The sequence below is a fragment of the Pinus tabuliformis genome, chromosome Q, assembly GCF_031772625.1.
Source record: "Pinus tabuliformis cultivar Carrire ecotype Pingquan chromosome Q, CPIR1, whole genome shotgun sequence".
NCBI classification, from domain to species: domain Eukaryota; kingdom Viridiplantae; phylum Streptophyta; class Pinopsida; order Pinales; family Pinaceae; genus Pinus; species Pinus tabuliformis.
Window position 1 is genome coordinate 1,321,543,432 of NC_142296.1, and position 13,033 is coordinate 1,321,556,464.

Here is a 13,033-nt window from a genome sequence, read left to right on the forward strand (position 1 = left end):
TTAGGGAGAGGAGAAGAAATAGAGTTATTATACTGAGATTAACTAAGTCTGAAGAATCCCTGTGCCTCATGCACTTCCCCAAGCTTCAGGAAACCCGTGTTTCCTTGATTATAGATATCCTTCCTTTTGCTTGAGATATCATGGTGTTGGTGATGGAAGAAGATTTTTGAAGGCTGGGATAGAACGAATCCAGAGGACGATTCCGCTTGGAGCCAGAGAAAGACTCAAGTGAATTCTCTCCATGTTATTTATACCTTACTGCAATAAAAGAAATGTTTTCTTGTTTCCGAAATTAACTATGTCTATGCATCAAATTATGTTTTAATTCATATGTGAATGTCGCTTTGATGTATGATCAATCATTTGTTTATATGATATAAAGTCAATGTCGTGAATATTCTTTACTTATATACTGCTATGTATCTTCAAATTGAATGATTTTCAGGTTTGAAGAACATCGGAAGTTGCAAAGGGTCTGAACCCTGCGGGACCTACTCGAATGAAGGAAATCCGGGTATGGCCACTCTTACGTAGTTTGATAATATAAGAATCTTGCCTGAGTTGTTTGAGTATTTCTTGTTGTAGTTTTCTTCTGCTTTATTGGGGTTCTAACCCAAAGCCCTAGAGTACTTTCACCCGAAACAGAATTGGCAACTATACTAGGGATAACAATCTTGTTATTCCTAGTTTGGGTTGTTCATTCTCAATCAGGGCTCAGTCTTTGGTTTTCTTGCGGTTACAGTCTTATTTGGTCTACTAGAGTCCCAGGCCTCAAGTCTGATCTTTTGGATCAGACTTTGTTTTTTATTTTTTCTTGCAAAGCTTTGTATATGATCTTTACTTTGTTTACAGTTGCATATATGTTGGGCTAATTTATTGACTAAATTAACACAAGTATTTAATTATCAATCCAGGTTTGTAAAACTTGGAGGAAAATCCACTATATATGGACATCAGATATAATCAAGTTTAGAAGATAAAATTTGAAGATTTAAAGAAGTACATATTACAAATATAAACCTATTTTAACAATTTCTAATTCACTTATGTAATATATGAGGGAAGAGGCTCCTAACTTAGGAGAACCAGGTTGTCCTTCCCTACAATACTACTTTTATGAAGATAAATCTAAGAGCACTAATTAACAATGGCTTATGATGCAGAAGATGTAAAAGAAGAGGCTCTTAACTAAGGAGGTCCAGATTATCCTTCTTCACAATCCTACTATATCACAATCACGATTGCTTCAAACCGGAAATGCAGAAATAACTTCAAATGAGAAATGGAGAATGAAATTCAGTTTTAGTTCAAGATCAAATAGAAGGAGAATTTAACTTAAATTCTTGTGTGTCCCTTCATATGTAGACTAGAATTAAACCAATATTCATTCAGCAATCATCACTCATCTAAATACATTTGAAACAAAAACTAGTCTATGAAAACTATGAAAAAGGAACCAAGAAGTGTACTTAGCTTGGTGTGGGGGCCCTCCACCCTTGCCTTGCACACTTGAATAAATCTCAGCTACAACAACTTCAGTAGATCAACCAAGCATGAACAACAAATTGGAATGAAACAAGTTCTTCAAATTAGCTCCCAACTCCAATTATACAAAAGTTACATACAAATTCCATTACAAAAGCCATCAAAGTCTTGGCTTTAAATAGAGGTTTAATGAAGCAAATCGATCTATATTATCTCTAACACTCATATCCACTCATATCCACCTATCTAAGTCAAACTCATCCAATTCATCCCAAGAAATATGGTCAATCCCATAAAATCTCAAAACTGCCCCATTTCCTAGGGATTTTCTAGTGACTAATCATGTTTGACCAGCCTTGACTGGGCCTAATAAAGCTTGTTCTGGCCGAACCAAGTGGATTTATCTTAGTCCTAGTTCCCAAGCTTTCCATCCATGCATCAAACTCGAGCCTAAGTGTCCTGCAAACATGTCATCCACATAGCTACTACGGGAATTTCTGATTCAGTCCAAAATTGCACTTGAAACTCAATTTTCATAAAAACTTCTAGAAATTGCAAAATTAAAATTAAACACCTGAATATGCATAAAATACATCAAAATGAGATGGATATGATGGAAAATGGATGGAAAATATAAGAATTAGGTAAGTTTCCCTAAGAAAAAATAGACCAAAACTGAGGGCCAACATCTCCCCCTTGCTGATCTTCAAGCATGTTCTCATGCTTGCCTTTGTCTCATTGATCTTCTGCTTCTATATGCTGACCTCCCTTGCTATTCTACCAATGGCTCTATCCCTTGAAGATGAAGCTTTCTCTTGAGCTATCTATAAAAGGATATCTATGCTTTCATGTACTTCTTCTCTTTTCTTGTGGATGACTTTCTTTACCAATATATCATTCTGGATGAGCAGCTTTAGACAACAAATAAAACTTGAATTTTGCAATACATTCTGACACAGGATTTATGTCCCTCTCAAATCAACAATTTACTCAAAGCATCCAATATCCATTTTCCCTTACATCTCATTAAAAGAAGCAATTTTTTTATGTCTAGGCATTCACTTTCAATTTAGCCACTGGTTTACCCATGCAATCTGCAAAATATGGGTCAAAAGAACCATAAAAATATCTCAAATAGAAATGAATTTAAGAAAAATTTTCGCATGGAGTCTAATTAGGCTCGTTCTGAAGAAAACCCATGTTTTCATTTTTCAAATTTCATTTTAATTTGCCCAAAAAAAGCAATGAAAAATAGTAGCTTCTCAAAATTGAAATGCATTCCTGAGATTGAATAATCATTCAATTTGCAATCAATTTTTCTTCAAATGTTTCTCCAGCATCTTGCTTACCTCTTGCTTATGCTCTCTAAACTAGGATTCCATTAGCATAAATTTTTTAAACCAAGCTACTTTTATTTATGGGCATTTTTTATATACATCATAAACTGAGACAAGCTTACAGTTTATACCATTGGAATCTAAATACCAAACTCTAAAAGCAGTTTTTTTCTTTTGTTACACACAAACCTTGCTATACTATCGGTGAAACTCAAATGAAACACAAACCGTCATATTGATGATGAAAGAATTTTATGAGGCCTTACTACCAATGTCCAGAATACATGTTCAAGGATTTTCGTTATAAAAACCATTGTTGGCATCGAATTCTACGTTGCCAAAGCCATTACCCGAACCGGCTCCATAAGCATTATTAACACCACTCTTGGTGTATCTTTCTCCGTACCCGGCAGTCTTTGATCCACCAACAGACTCAATACAAGCACATTTAGAATTCATCTGTTCACGCAATACAATCTCTTTAACAGCACGTAAAAACACCTCTGTTTTGGCAATCTACAATACCTGTTATGCAAAAATGCACATTATAGTGCCTGCAATATAATCCTTGTAACAACATTTAAAAAAAACATCCTCGGCTCAATAACAATAGGACTCTGCCTCCTCTGCTATACAAGGTCGCATATGACCCCAAAGATATTTGAATGACTTGTTTTGCATGCAAAATATGGTTGTATTGCCGCGCTGTTTTACATAATTTTCATGCCTTGCTCAGCGCCTTGATTTATGCAACTACACCGAATCATGTTTCCTTATCACAACTTCATTAATACACTGTTGTTCATCTAACCCTTAGATTTATAAGCTTCTAGAATCAATGGTGTAGTTTCGGCATTTACCTGGCTATTGGCGAGTTCTGAGGATTGTTAAATGGCGCTCCATATCCCTGTATCTTCGTTTTGCTGATTGGTGGCACAAATGGATGACAAATAGGAGTTGTGTGCTTTCATATCCCGACGATCTTTAGAAAAATCCCCAGATTTCCTCATGAACCTCTGTTGCATTTATTAAACTTCTGATCTTACCTTATTCTCCTGTGCAATCCATGGAATTTAACTCAGTGTTAAATCTTATGTATAACCGCCTTACTCCTATGCTGCCTTGCTTAGCTTTGCATTTCTCTCTACGTTTTTTATGGCTCCATTTTTTTTCACGCGGTGAAAGGCTCAATCACTGAGCTGGGTTTGCATTTTAATTATGGAAAATAACATTACAGAGGTTTTTAAAATGTAGTTTGACTTTTTTTACTTTTCCAAGTCATTTTCTATTCTGCGTACCTGTAGCTGCCATGGTTGCATCCTTCCTATGGCCACGTTCTCTGGATCCACGGTGTACAGGCCTTTTTACGACTTCAATAGCTGAGAGAGTGTGTTCTGCGTAGCTGTAGCTCTGTTTAAAACGCACAGGGCTTTTGACCAAAACGTTTTTCACTCAAGCTCAAAGCTTATACACTAATTTATTTTTCAACGCTTCATTGTTTTCTCTGAGCCTTCAAAATGGCTATGATGGTGTAGTGAGAGGGCTTCTTACCATGCTCTGCATATAAAAATGGTGGAGTATGTATGAAATTCCGCAAACTCTCGGCATTATATCAAAATCTTTACTGGTGTAGTTTAAATTCTGATTTGACCGTTTCTCTGTTGTTTGATTGCTTCTATCGTGGCCATCCTTCTGCATACCAACTCATTATGTTGTTGATATATTTCCCTTAAAAACAATGTGCATGTTTGATGATAATAATCTTACCCTTTTGCATATTATCATATACTTGCCATCATATAACTTTACACCATGCATATATAAATAATAGCATTTCTTCTTATGCGCTTATGACAAGGTTAATCATTTCGATTTGCACTTATTCCATATGTATTGCAATGTCTTCCCTTAATTTTAAAATGACCATTTTTAGGTCATGTTTAAATTTTTTTCCATAAGACTAATGCTTGCTTTGTTTGTGCAAGTGCAACTTTTTTAATTCCTCACTTTGATCCATTTTGCTTTACGGAAAAATGCTTAGGGTTATGAAATGAATATGGAATATAGAAAATAAATATAGGTAAATAGAGAATGATATTTAGGGTTATGGAATGAATGTACATATGTACATTGGATTAGGTATAGGGTAAATGTAGAATGTAAATGTAGGATGGACATAGGCTAATGGGTATAGAATGAGGAAAATGTGATGAATATAAAATATGCATTCAGGTATTAACTCAATTTCAACAAAGTCTAGAAATTTCTACAAAAATGTAAATTTGCAAGAACAAAATTGTGCACTTACGATACTTGTACTTCCCTGTAGTATTGGATGAATGTTGTTGTTCTTTAACAATATTGGATGAAGTTGTCTTGATCAAATATCATAGATAGATAGAGCTTATTTATGCTTTCTGTTCTAGCATCCTTCATTGATTTTGGTCCATTGATTGTTGATGTCGTTCAGGTCCCTCTGCAATTGATTCATGATAACTCAGGTCCCCTCTGTCATGCAATATATACATGTGTTTGTGAACATTTCAGGTCCCTCTGCAATTGATTTCAAAAATATTTCAGGTCCCAACTATCAACAATATAAGTTCCGTCGTCAATTCAGTTGCACAACTAAGTTTATTTTTGCGAACCTTCCCCCCTTGTTGATGGGAAGACTTGTCCTCAAGTCTTGTTTATTTTGGAGGATGATTCCTGCAAACTTAAACTAAAGAAATGGTAAAACAAAATAGAGAATTCATATTGGCCAAACAAGTTGGTTTTCCGAAATGAATTCGAGTTTGTATTGTGCCACTTTCGTGGATTTTCACAACCAAACTCCTTTATTATTTTTGATCTTTTTCTATATATTTTTTTCTTTTCTGAATGGAGGTGGGGTGTAATGGAGTAGGGAAGTATGAAAGCTGATGAAAATAGGTTATATTGAAGTCATGATGTAGTAGTAACGCTGGACTTCAACATGCTTGGTCATGGAGCTTAACATACAATACAGATGATGAACAATATGAATTCAAATAATGAACAAATGATGATGATCAAATCATGAACAATATGAATTCAATATGAAAGGCTTCTTTGAAGATTGATGTGACTTGACATGGTATAGTACTTGACTGCTTCTTCTGATGATTAGCTTCATGTCTTTTTACCTTGATCTCGATCATGTTGTAGGGTTTGTTGGTGTCATCGGTCAACATCTAAGAGCAAGATTCAAGAGTTTGATTTTCATTGAATGAACTCAACATCAGGTGAATTTTCACTTTTCTTTGACTTGAACATTTGTATTCATATTCTAGAATATGAATTTGACTTTGAAAATTACTTCATCCATGGAGTTCACTCCTTCATTCTTCCTATGACCTGCAAAAACATAGCATTTGCCTGCAATACAACATTAGATGATGGAGGAAGAGAGGTGTATAGTCTCTCTTATTCCAATAAACATGTAAATCATTACAAGCATTTCTTAGAAAACAAGTCCAAATATGATAGACAAACATAATGCATTTATTTACCCCTTTGAAGAATAGTGGCCAGCCTAGACCTCCTAGCGGTATTTTGTTTACAAAATATTCATTTGATATCCTATTAGAGTGATTCCAAATCCAAGTTGAAGTGAATTCATATGGCTACCTCCAGTATAAACAGATTTTCAAAATTGTTTAAAATTATATGGTAAATATTATAAGGAGTGCCATGTTTGATAGAGCTGCTTGTTAATTTTTAACTAGACCAACAGTCACTATTTGAACCGTAACTTCTTTGATAAAGATCAGATCAATGTGATTCCACTTGGATATTAAAGTAGATTCATTTTTGTATTTCCAGTAGAAACAGATTTTAAAAATTCTTAGGCTTGGTATCACAAAATTGGTGATGAACAGGCCTAGGAGGCAAAGTTTTACTATATTGTTTTGAAGACATGCAATCACTAAATGTGGCATAAATTTTTCATTTCACCTCCAAATCGGATGATTAAAATTGTGTCTTAAATTAGACTTGAATATATATCTCCCATATAAACAGGTTTTGAAAAGAAGATGGTTTGGTATTTCAATTATGCCAATGAACAGTCAAGACCTAGAATTGTCACCTTGAAGATTTTTCGACAAGCAGTTAGTATTTCAAGAATAACTTTTTCATATGATACCTGATTGAAGTGATTCAAATTGATTTGGAAACTAGATTCCAAGGGCTATCTTCCCTATGAATTTCAGATAAAAATGTTTCCATTAGACACTTCAAATATAGGTTGTCCTAACTTTGTCCTTAACTTGTCACTTGAGACCTAGTTTTGATTTTGATCACATTTTTATTTGTGATATAAATTGAGAACTTCAAAATGGATTCCAAAACTAGATTTCAAGAGATATGTAAAAAAAAAACATGATTTCATAATGATCCTATATGGTTACCCAAAATAGGCTTGTTCTTACTGCATTTTTCCATGTAGTCCTTTCAAATGAATATTGAACAATGATTTGAAGAAATTGTTTGAAACAAATTTATTATGGAAGTCTTATTGTGAATTCATTCTACTTGTTTATTTATTCTATTCTATCCTATTCTATTTTAGAAAACTAATTCATTCTCTCAAGTATAAGAGAATTTCCAGTGCATCCATTTTCGTAACAAGATCATAAGTAAACTCATATCCAAATTTGAAAAATATACTTTAATGAAATTTTGGACATGAAAATTTATCTGATCATAATGATTTGATGAGAAAGAATGTTGAAGAATGGAGTAGTGTTGTAACCTATTCTTTAACATCATTTTTAGATCTTGTCGTTGAAAATGGATTTTGTAGTTATTTTTTTGATTTTATGTTTTTATTGGGGGGTTTTGTTTTGGAAACCTAATTTTAGGATCTCTATTTCTAGGCATAAAGAAACATAACTAAGAGAAATGTATACTAGCTAAATTTTTAGTGTTTTTTTTTATCTTCTATTTGACTATGCTGATAATTACCTCCCCGACAATGGCGCCAAAATGTTGGGCTAATTTATTGACTAAATTAACACAAGTATTTAATTATCAATCCGGGTTTGTAAAACTTGGAGGCAAATCCACTGTATATGGACATCAGATATAATCAAGTTTAGAAGATAAAATTTGAAGATTTAAAGAAGTACATATTACAAATATAAACCTATTTTAACAATTTCTAATTCACTTATGTAATATATGACGGAAGAGGCTCCTAACTTAGGAGAACCAGGTTGTCCTTCCCTCCAATACTACTTTCATGAAGATAAATCTAAGAGCACTAATTAACAATGACTTATGATGCATAAGATGTAAAAGAAGAGGCTCTTAACTAAGGAGGTCCAGATTATCCTTCTTCACAATCCTACTATATCACAATCACCATTGCTTCAAACTGGAAATGCAGAAATAACTCAAATGAGAAATGGAGAATGAAATTCAGTTTTAGTTCAAGATCAAATAGAAAGAGAATTTAACTTAAATTCTTGTGTGTCCCTTCATATGTAGATTAGAATTAAACCAATATTCATTAAGCAATCATCACTCATCTAAATACATTTGAAACAAAAACTAGTCTATGAAAACTATGAAAATTGAACCAAGAAGTGTACTTAGCTTGGTGTGGGGGCCCTCCACCCTTGCCTTGCACACTTGAAGAAATCTCAGCTACAACAACTTCAGTAGATCAACCAAGCACGAACAACAAATTGGAATGAAACAAGTTCTTCAAATTAGCTCCCAACTTCAATTATACAAAAGTTACATACAAATTCCATTACAAAAGCCATCAAAGTCTTGGCTATAAATAGAGGTTTAATGAAACAAACTGATCTATATTATCTCTAACACTTATATCTACTCATATCCACCTATCTAAGTTGAACTCATCCAATTCATCCCAAGAAATATGGTCAATCCCATAAAATCTCAAAATTGCCCCATTTCCTAGGGATTTTCTTGTGACTAATCATGTTTGACCAGCCTTGATCGGGCCTAATAAAGCTTGTTCTAGCCGAACCGAGTGGAGTTAGCTTAGTCCTAGTTCCAAGCTTTTCATCCATGCATCAAACTCGAGCCCAAGTGTCCTGCAAACATGTCATCCACATAGCTATTACGGGAATTTCTGATTCAGTCCAAAATTGCACTTGAAACTCAATTTTCATAAAAATTCTAGAAATTGCAAAATTAAAATTAAACAACTGAATATGCATAAAATACATCAAAATGAGATGGATATGATGGAAAATATAAGAATTATGTAAGTTTCCCTACGCAAAAATAGACCAAAACTAAGGGCCAACAATATACACACTTGTTTCTGTAAAATGAACTCACGTATACGTGAGTTTCCTATGTTAGGAGTGCGTGTGCACGCTTCTGTGTTTGCACACAGTCGCATATGCAAATTTTTGCATTGGTTTTTCAAATCTTTCAACCCAGATAGATTTGTTGCCTAGTCTTTTCAGTCTCTGTGTGGTCAATTGTTGTCTGAAGAATTTAATTATTCTGCAAGCTTACTGTTTCGAAGTCTCTTCCTTATTGAAAAGATTCTTTGTAATTTTTGTTTTGGCACACAAGACTTCGTACTGAAGTTCTTGATTGTTCTTGTCCTCTAGAACACGAGATTGTTTTCAGTTTCAGTGTCAAGCCCAGATTTCAAATATACTTGCTTTTCTCTCCTTTGTTTTGTGGCCTCATAGCTTTTCTTGTTTTTTGAAAGTATTTATGACAAATTTGGAAGTATTTCTTTCCTGGCTTGTTGGTCAGTTTGTCAAAATCTTTTCTGCTATTTGGGTCGTTTTGTACAAGTTGAAGTCTTTTTGCTCAAGTTTTTGTTCATTTTCGAGCTTATAACCTACAAAGACTCCTTGTGCTCTTTTTTCGATCTTTTGAGTTTTAGTAGCATTTTGGTGATTTCAAAATTTTGTTTTGGTTGCTTCTTTAAAAAAGAAAAGATCTCAAAAAACTTTGTTTTTGTTTTTCTTTTGCCAAGTTTGGTTTATGGTTTCTTTTTGTTGTTGAAAGTGAATTGCGATCTTTTACAATTTGTCCTTCTTGTTTGGAGAGAATTTTGTGTTCAAAATTTGTATCCTCTTCAGTACTTAAGTTGGCTCATTGTTAGTTATAAACAATTGCTTTTGCTTTTTTAGTGTTATTTAGGATCTTGCATCTCCATTATATCTTGCATTAGGGTAGTTTGCATTGTTAAAGCATTCATAGTCTTTTATTTTTTGGGTGTGTGAAGTGTGTTTCAAGAAAAGAAGAGAAAAAGTACTTTTCTTTGTAGAAGTTTCATAGAACCCGTATAGAGATCTCTTTTCATCGAAGAAAAAATGATTGCATTCATGTAGTTAGTTTTTCATTGATTTTTGTTGCATCATACAAACATCATTGGTTTCACTCCCATCTTTACCCTTGAAATAAAGAAAAACCATTAAAATCAAGCGGTTAATTAAAATAAACTAGAACTTTTATGTTTTCATCAGAATATACCAACAAGTTTAGGTTTATTAGGGCCTTGGATTAGGTGAGAGGAGAGTTAACTCTCCAAGACCGCTCAAAATTACAAAACAAAGAAGTTTGATTAATGAGCGAAATCCAATAGCGTTAGGGAGACCAGGAAAGCTCTGTAACTCGGAGTAAAGCATGAGGGAGAGTGAAGATAAGGACGAGAGATACCCCCACTCTTACTTGTCGGATCCCGCCTCACGACTGTTATGCTCGGCTTTTGATACGAGTTGGTGACCGTAGTTGCCTATCTTAGGGATCACACAAGTGGCTGCAGAGGGGAATCCGGTGGCACCTGAGGCTAACATTGTATCACGTTCAACAGTAATTCTGGAGGGTACCCTTGTGAAGCTTGGGTGCTTGCACTGGCAAAGGTTGTTGTCTAGAGGTCAGCGTAACTACCTCTGATCCCTTCGCTAGTAGGCCTGGGGCGTAATTACCCCAGTCTATTTTCGAAGGGCCCTTGTTATTAACTCTCTTATATTTTGGTGTCTGGCCCTAATCACCCGGAGTGAAAATACTCTAGAGTTTTTTGATTGTTGATATCTTTAGGGACTTTTTAGTGAGTGTTCTTTGCTCCTAGTCAGCCTAGCTTTATGATTTTTTGATTCTTTAAGCAGATCTTTTAAATAATTCAAAGTGGCTGATCAACCATCTCGACGGTCTAGGAGACTTCATAGGCTATCACCTACGAGTCCTGAGCCTTCTCCCAGAAGGGGTAGGAGCAATGGCGCATTGGAGATTGATCCTCCACTTGTGGTCATTAATTCATAAGATAGACGTGGTACCAGTAGAGAGTTAGAGAGGAACACACTAGTTCTTTCTCGAGTACTTTTTCAGTCGGAAGATAATATCGAAGTTGAAGAGCTTTCAGAGTTGGTTGTGGTTCTAAATTCTCCTTTTCCTTCTGATCATCTAGACATTCTATTGTACGTTGGAACCCCGACTCATAGGCCTTTGAGCCCAGGTTTACACCCATATATTCCTTCGATGACCTTTGCTAGAAGCATGACGTCTACGACGAGTGTTGAGAGTGTGTAGACTCCCATATCCATTCAAGGAGGAGGAACTATTTCCATCCCTTCTATTACTCCCAGCACAGCTATATTTGGGTCAACTTCCATTCCATCAACGAGTTGAATTTCTCAGGCTACTGCATCCGGTTTTGGATTTATCCCTTATGGAATGCTGTCTCACAGGATTCCTTCAGTTCCTTTGAACATACCATCCACCGCCTCCACATACATGATGAGTGTATCGGCTTATTTTTAGGGTTTCCCATTTGGAAGTGGTCATATACCACACTCCAATCCAATAGTAGGGTCAATGCATGTTTCCTTTACAGGTCAAGGTAATAACCCATTCCAGAGTTGGAAAAACCCTGCGATTAGTGGGATAGGAGCTGGGAATCAATTTTATTCCGTCCAACAAGGGAATTTTTCGTATTCTTCAGTTAATTCATTTCACAATTTTCCACCCTTTGCTAATGCATGGGATCCTTATCAATGGCTATCAGCTCCTTTTAACACTTCGTTAGGGGGTAACTTCACTGGTTACAGATGATTTTCCGCAAGAGTTGGTCAAACTCCGAATTTCGCTGGACCACAAGGAGCACCTTTTGGTTCGGTAGGCTCTACGAGTTACTTCAGGAAACCTGGTGTTTTTCAAAATCCATGTCATTCTTTTCAGACCTTTGGGAACCTCGCCTGCACTGGATGGAATTCCCAAGGTCTGCCATGACTCCCTTTTCTAGCCACGCTAAACTTGCCAGACTTAACTAAATTGACAAATGATCTGATTCGGTACAATTCGGCTTGGCCTCCGGTCCCAACTAAACTTCCCTTGGATATCCCAAAATTCGAAGGGAAGAGTGGTGAAGATCCGGGAGACCACGTAACCACATTTCACTTATGGTGCTCATCCAACTCCCTGATAGATGATTCGATCAGGTTGAGGTTATTTCAGCGCACCCTAACCGGAAATGTGGCCAAATGGTATATAGAGTTGCCAGGGGGAACCTATACTTCTTTTTGTGATTTGGCTAATGTCTTTTTGAACCATTTTCAGTTGCCTGTCCAATATGAAGCTGGAACTGAACTTCTGGCTAACTTTCAGCAAGACACCGCAACTCACATTTCAGATCACATCTAGGAATGGAGGAGGAGGAAAAGGCTTATCAAAGTTGAAATCCCACCAGAGTTCCTTCTCAAATGGTTTCTCAAATCATTACAACCTGAGATCTCAAAGGATGTGTCTCTCTCTAGTGTTTATATGGAAGAGCAAGCCATTTTCAGAGCCTAGCAATTGGAACTGATATATTCTCAGTCTGGGGTTCTTCAAAAAATTCTACCTGATGCTCCTAGATCTAAGGTCGATTTAGCCAAACCAAAACTAGGTCCCCATGCTGATGGTATAGTCAGATCGATTGATGTTAACGCGGTGAACCTATTGAATCAATTACAGTAGTTGTCTCTACAAACTGCTTCTTCTACCCAAGCAGCACCATCTGTACCTACACCTTCCCAACCTACCTCTATAAATGCCATCTAGACCACTAACCCTAAAGGAAATCAACAATTCGATGGGAAGAGGAAGGGACAAGGTAAGAAGAAGAACCAAGAAGGAAAGGAAATGCATACAAACCTGGCAATGATGCGGGAGAGGGTAGGAAAGGGTCCAAGAAAAAGGTAAAATTTCCA